This window comes from Strix aluco, chromosome 4 (genome assembly GCF_031877795.1).
Source record: "Strix aluco isolate bStrAlu1 chromosome 4, bStrAlu1.hap1, whole genome shotgun sequence".
Classification (NCBI taxonomy): Eukaryota; Metazoa; Chordata; class Aves; order Strigiformes; family Strigidae; genus Strix; species Strix aluco.
In genome coordinates this window covers 55,675,425-55,681,866 of record NC_133934.1, presented here as the reverse complement: position 1 = coordinate 55,681,866, position 6,442 = coordinate 55,675,425, and positions in this window count along the sequence as shown.

Sequence of the window (6,442 nt, the reverse complement as noted above, 5' to 3'; positions counted from 1 at the left end):
ATCATACTAAAGTGGTGATTTGCTTTCAGGCAGCAGGCTGCAGCTATGCAGAAGCCCTCAGGGAGAAGTGACGGTTCAAGAATCCCTGAAGGGCCATTCTTGCAATGAGTTCAATGTGAAGTTATTGATGAAAACAGTTGAATTGGTTGGAGCACATGAAAATCGCCCCAGCATCAGATCAAGTACGAGAAACTGAAACCTGTATCTAAAGAGCAGCTTGTAAAAGCAAGAGGGCATGTGCTTTTTGTGACACCTCCAGTCCCTGCCATGATGACACAACTCCTTATGGCAGACTGGGGAGGTAGTCTTTCTGTCTTTCTAGCGTCTTTTTTCAGTGTGGCAATGGAGGCTGGTAGGATGGCCATTTGCTGACATCCCCGGGAAAGGCATCCTGAGTGGTCTTGATTGTGTGCTGTATTTCACTCTGATCCTGAAATATACTATGATGTATTTCACATGCTCTGTCCTTTTTTTTTTTTTTTAAACCCCTGAGTGTCCCTGGCTGCCTCTGTGAAGAAGGGCATGGACTTCCCAAGTAGTACCTCCTACCTCTGCAGCAATGGGCAACTGTTTGAAAACAGTCAAGTGACCAGAAATCTGTATCGTGGGATTTCTGAGAAATCCCGGGAGTCTGAGTGTGGCTTTCAAGTTCGTTTAATTGTAGTGAGGGACTTCTAGGCATCCTCCATCTGGCCTTTGCTTTTCAGTATTTTTAATCTCCTCTTATCTTGATGCCGGGAATATCTGTTGTGTATTTTTTCCTGGTGTTTAATGTAAAACTGGTGAGGGCAGGTTAGGGAAGACAGTTCACCCTGATTAAATTGTGCAGTCCAGGTGTGTGACATCATTTATTTTCTTTGGAGGACGCTGTTAGTGTGTTTCTCTTGGCTTCCTGCTGTTGTCAGATAGAATTAAAGTGTTACTTTACTTACCTACAGTGAATAAGTTACAGAGTTGAGTTGACAATAGTCAATGTTATTCTAATGCATTTTTTTCTTTTTCCTAACTGCTTAATGAAATTGTTTTAAATGGCAGCACAGCTACCTCAGCTCTTCGGGTTTTTTTGAAAGCTCTGAAAACTTGACCATGTTTAGTTATCATGATAAAGTGTATAACCCATACTTACTTCTCTGTTCAGTGCACAATGCAAAGATTTTACATATTTATTGAATGGGCCAGATCTGCAGTAATAGGATAACCTTTCTGAAGAAGGATATAAATAAATACTTGCAGAGGAATATTGGTTTGCTAGCTGGGCACTTCACAGAGCATTTAGAAATACTTGATGTGGATGCATAACCTTTTAAATTGCTGCACTATCTGAACCTTCTCAGTAACAGCAGACAGATCATAAAGACTGCAGACTCCCAGCTGCTGGGGGTAGGGACAAGTGATAGTTCAGAAGATGGGGCATCTAATTTTATTAGAGGGCACAGAAATGCAGCTGCCTCACCAGAGTAGTCTTAAGAGTTTCTTCATCCATGCTGTGCCCTGACATGATTGTAAGAATCTGCTTCAGCTTCTCCTGCTAGAGAATCCGGGTCACTGGTAAAGCAGGCAGGTGGGGATCAAGGAGGGCATCAGAGGACACATCCCCAACTTAAGCTTAGGATGAAAACTTGACTGGGCAACATCTGTGTTGGAGAATGGCAAAGTTCAGGCTGGATCGACAGATTACTACGTATCTGAGACACTTCCCAACATAGACAACTTTAATTCTGATCTTGAGATTCACACCTTGAACGTAACCTTGTTCTTCCTTTACTACTAGGATGGGTGAAGTGCCCTTGAGGGAGCTTTGTTTTCAGACATCTAGCAGATAGAGTAACAGATGCTTTGGAAGATGCAATTGATTGTAACTGTCCTTGCAAACTATCACCCTTCTGGCTCTAACATGTTTGCTCAGTAACCTGCCAACTTCATGGAGGAAATGTAACCATGCTGTAGAAAGACTATGTTAACATGGTTGCTTTCATTTTGATGCTGTTCAGTAGTGAGCCTCTGAGACTTAATTAAGTTTTTCAAGCTCAGCTAACGCAGCATGATGCTGGGAGACAGCTGATAAGAAACACTCAGGACAGAGATTTATATGGAATGAAAGCAATCTGAGTGTGGCCCAAAAGCCTTTGGTCAAGTATCTGGCCCATTCAGGAAGTCATTACCACAGCTCAGTCAGTGTGTAGTCCACCCTGCTGTTTGGTTTCCAGTTGACTTGTTTCCAGTTTGGTTTCCAGCTGACTTTGTAGTGTTTACATCTAAGACACAAGGGAAATTTCAAAGCACTGCCAGTTCCTCTCGGCTCCCATTTACTGCAGCCTGCAGGCTCATACATATCAGGGAAATTCATACTCATTTAAATACTTTTGTACAAATGAGTTTCTGCATCTGTGGTCCAAGCTAGCAAGTGGACCCGAGTAATGATGGCTCTGGTGTGTTCACACTCTGGTCATTGATCTGCAGCTACAGGTTACTTCATGCCCACCAGCCTGCTTCACCCGGTGCTCTAGCACAGCTGGGCACATGCAGCAGTGAGTGAGCACCAAAAGAAAGCTGAGCTGAGATTGTCCCTCAGGTCTTAGCATACTCCTCTCCCACAGTGGGAAATGGCAAGGTTACTACAGTAGACATGATTTGAACTGGAGGCAGGGGCTCTTGGAAAGAGTACATTGAGCTCTGCGCTGAGCTAAGCTCCTTTCCTTAACGCTGTGCTAACAGGATTTCTCTCCTCCCCCCTCAAACAGCCAGGTGTTTTGAATGAGCCTGTCTGCAGAAAATAGGGTCAATTTATCACCTTTCTTTGGTTTTGTGAGAATAAATTGACAGAGGTATGTTTAAAACAGATAAACCCCAATTCTGCTTTTACAGTTCACTCACAAGGCCTGAAAAAGAGCCAGATACATTTCTGTCGTTGTTGGCCTCCATTTCAATGGCTTGAGGTTTACATGGTGGTTTTGGTGTTGTGTTGTCCTGTTGGTGTCCCGCCCCCTCCCCCCCCCTCAATTGGATACTAATATTTGTGATGCTTCTCTGCTCATAATGAGAACTATGGAAGCAAATTCTAGCTTGCTGCAAGGCAGACATCTGCAGTCAGTCTGCAGGCCAGATTTTGAAAATCCAGGGTCTTTTTTTTCCCCAGTGTCTAGGACTTGATGTGCATCTCTGCAGATAATGTGTGCATGGTGTGCCCCTCTTCTTACCCCAGTATGTCTGTGACTGTAGAGTCAAGTCTGCACACAAGAGCTCTTTGTGCAGGCCTGGCTGAGTCACGCAGGAAGATGAATCTGATGCCAAAAAATGTTGCCTCTGTCCTTTTTTTCGTTTAGCTGACTTTTGATGTACCTATGCAGCATGGTTTGGTTGAATCATGTGAGGACGAAATATAATGAACATAAAATTACTTTAATAGGGAGTCTGAACATATAACTTTATAATAAGCGCTAAGATGACATCTGTATGTGAACGTGACTGGGAGAGGCTTCAGTGGCTCTGAATAGGGGGACCGTGACTGGAAAGGGGATATCTGTTGTTGAGGGGTGGCTGTGGCACACGTGAGACTTCTGACAGAGTGTGAAGGCGGGATGGGCTCTTGTTTCCATAGCACTTTCTCAGTTGCAGTTCTTCCCTGGGAACTGTGTTTGCACGAGCTGGACTTGTTCTCAGCACTGAGGGCAAAGACATTCTTTCCCTTTCTGGAAAACAGTTTGAAAAAGAAAGCAGTGTATCATCAGGCTATGTGTAGGATTATGTTAGACTGGTTTGGCTTTGTTCCATACACAGCTGAAAGTGTAGAAGCGCATCCACCCTTTAGCAAAGAACCCTCCCTGGACACCATTTTGAAAAGCAGAGATTGTTGCTTTGGAGGTTTCTCCTTTTTCCTTCTTGTTCATATGTAAGATTACTCTTCACCCACTCCTCCAGTAGAGTTATAAACAATAGTAAATGCTGGTAGCATTAGAGCTGGCATTAGTGGCTTTGTTAAAATGATAACATACCCTGGGACTGATTTTTGTTGCCTCTGTGTGCTTCAAAAGGGGCACAAAGAGGTGATAGTGGTGTTTCTTGGGAGTGCCAGTATTGTTGGCTTGTCCTGACTGGGTAGAGGATTCAAAAGCGGGCTTTGGGAGCTGAAAAAGTCAGAAAGCCCGATTTTGCCTGCAAAGAGCGAGGGAGGTAAGTTATATTAGGGTGAATCACAAAGTTCATTAGCAGAAGTTTCAGCTTGTGTATAACTCACAGGAGCAGATTTTAGTGAAGAGATGAAGTCAGTACCTCTTACTAGTACCTCTTGCTTCTTTCTAGCAAGAGGCAGATGCAGTTGTATTTCTGAGTTGCACCACATAGGAGAAGATTTACATGAATGTTCTATCATGAGAAACCAATTTGAGTGGCCACAAGAATAGAAGGTGTTGGTTATCTAGCTCTTAGAGAATTTAAATTCAGGTTTTTAATGTCATTTCTCATATTGTCACTGAATTCTATGATTATAATTTGGGTCCTGCTCCAAAACAATGGTTAGAGCCTCTGAACGTTCACAGTCCTTGTGCTGTTTGGTGACTACCATACTAGGCACATGGTGTCTTAACATTTATAATTTCCATTACTTACCCTGTTTCATGTTTTGACTTGCCACTGATTGTTTAGATGAAGACCTGAGTGAAAAAGAATGAATGTGTAACTTTACAACTGACATAAACTGTGCACTGCAATATACAGAAGGTTTTTCTCAGAGGGGTTTCAAGTGCTCCTAAAACTTTGTGATGTTCCTGTAATAATTAAATATGTATCAAAGACTGTGGGGTGGTTTGTAGTTAGGAGATTTTTGATTAAGGCTGTGCGTGATAAAATTGGATCACAAAGTTGCACTTTTCATGGGAGGAGGAAACAAAAATTTCTGGTTATGAGGTTTAGTTTATCCCTAATCCTAGCAACCTTACTGCAGATTTTACCTGGACTGATTAATTTCCCCTTCTGGACCTCTCTGAAGAGGAGAGGGAAGCTGTGGCAGACTCAGGCTATTCATGTTCTCTGCTGTATCTTCCTTAGAATTCAGCACGCCTTTGTCACTCAGTTCTGAATAAATCAGACTGGACATGAAGTCTTTCTCTGAAATGTGAAGGGAGCAGAAATTTTATTAAAGTTCCCACTTGCTGATCTGGCTGTTTAGGGCTGCATTCAAGAGTTCTCTTACCTCATTTACAGAGGGCTTAAGGACATGAGAGACATGTTTCGTTTGCTTTCTGCCTTCCCACAGCAGCCCAGAGCCCAGCTGGGAGAGCACCTTTTTCCACCTTGCACCAAACCTGAGTGCGCTGAGGTCTGAGTGACAAATTTTAGTGTACTGTCACCTAACTGCTCAGCACAGCCACAGCTGGGCCACGCACCCTTCACTGGATCCAGTTCCTTCCACCTCAGCAACCCCACTCAGTTCAGGTCTGTGAGAACTGCAGGGGTTTATGCGAATGTATGAGAGTGTGTGCTTTTCAGAAAGGGATGCAGATGCATATGTTTGTTACCTTTTTTACTTGCGCTTGTGAGCCATTTTTTGATCTCGATAAGCGAATCTGTCTGCAAAATTTTGCTGAGTTTTTCCAGCACCTGGAAGATGTACAGGATAGTTACCATGAAGGAAGAGCAGCTGACTGACAACAGTTTTTGCATGTTTTAGTTTAGCTGTAGCTGTGTGAATGTGCAATTTTACAGCTGTGCAAATTACCTAGCCTAAGACATCCCATCAATTTTGCCACAGTGTGAGCTAAAGACACCAGTCTACAGAAGGTGATGTTGAGCAAGTGCCATGTACACAGCACTTCAGAGACATGGGAAGGCAATCCTAAGCAGTGTTTACTACATATAAAGCCCCTTGAATGTGACATTTAATATTTGCAGGCTGTTTTTTAGACAAGTTTCAGCCTGTGAACCAGCTGCATTGCTTCCCCAGTGACTGCGAATAGCAGCTTCCAGTTAGGTGAAAGCAACTCAAGAGTGAATGCTAAATACAAAAGTCCCTAGACTCCACAACACTGGGGCAGTGGGGGGAAGGAAATCTGATCAATAAAGTCCCACACCGTCCTCAAGAGAAATAAAAATGTGTAACATCATAGGAAACCATACACTGTAGCACTCATGTCTTACTTTTATTTTCTGATCCAGGTAGCTCAGGTCAGAATTCCCATTCTTCTGGGTGTGAGGACTGTAATGCGAGTTGTTGAATGGAGAGGAAGGCTGGGTGAGAGGCGGAACATGGATTCCCTCTCTATTTGCAGGTTGTGCGAAGGCTTGGAATTCTTTCTTCAAAAGCATTTCCAAAATAGAAAACAATGTGTAAAGGAATGGCTTGACTCCATTTAAGCAGCAGTTAAAGGCAATGTGAACTATATGGCTAACAGAAAGGGTGTGCAGCAGAAAACACATCTAAAACTGTTACTCAGTTGAATATGACCAC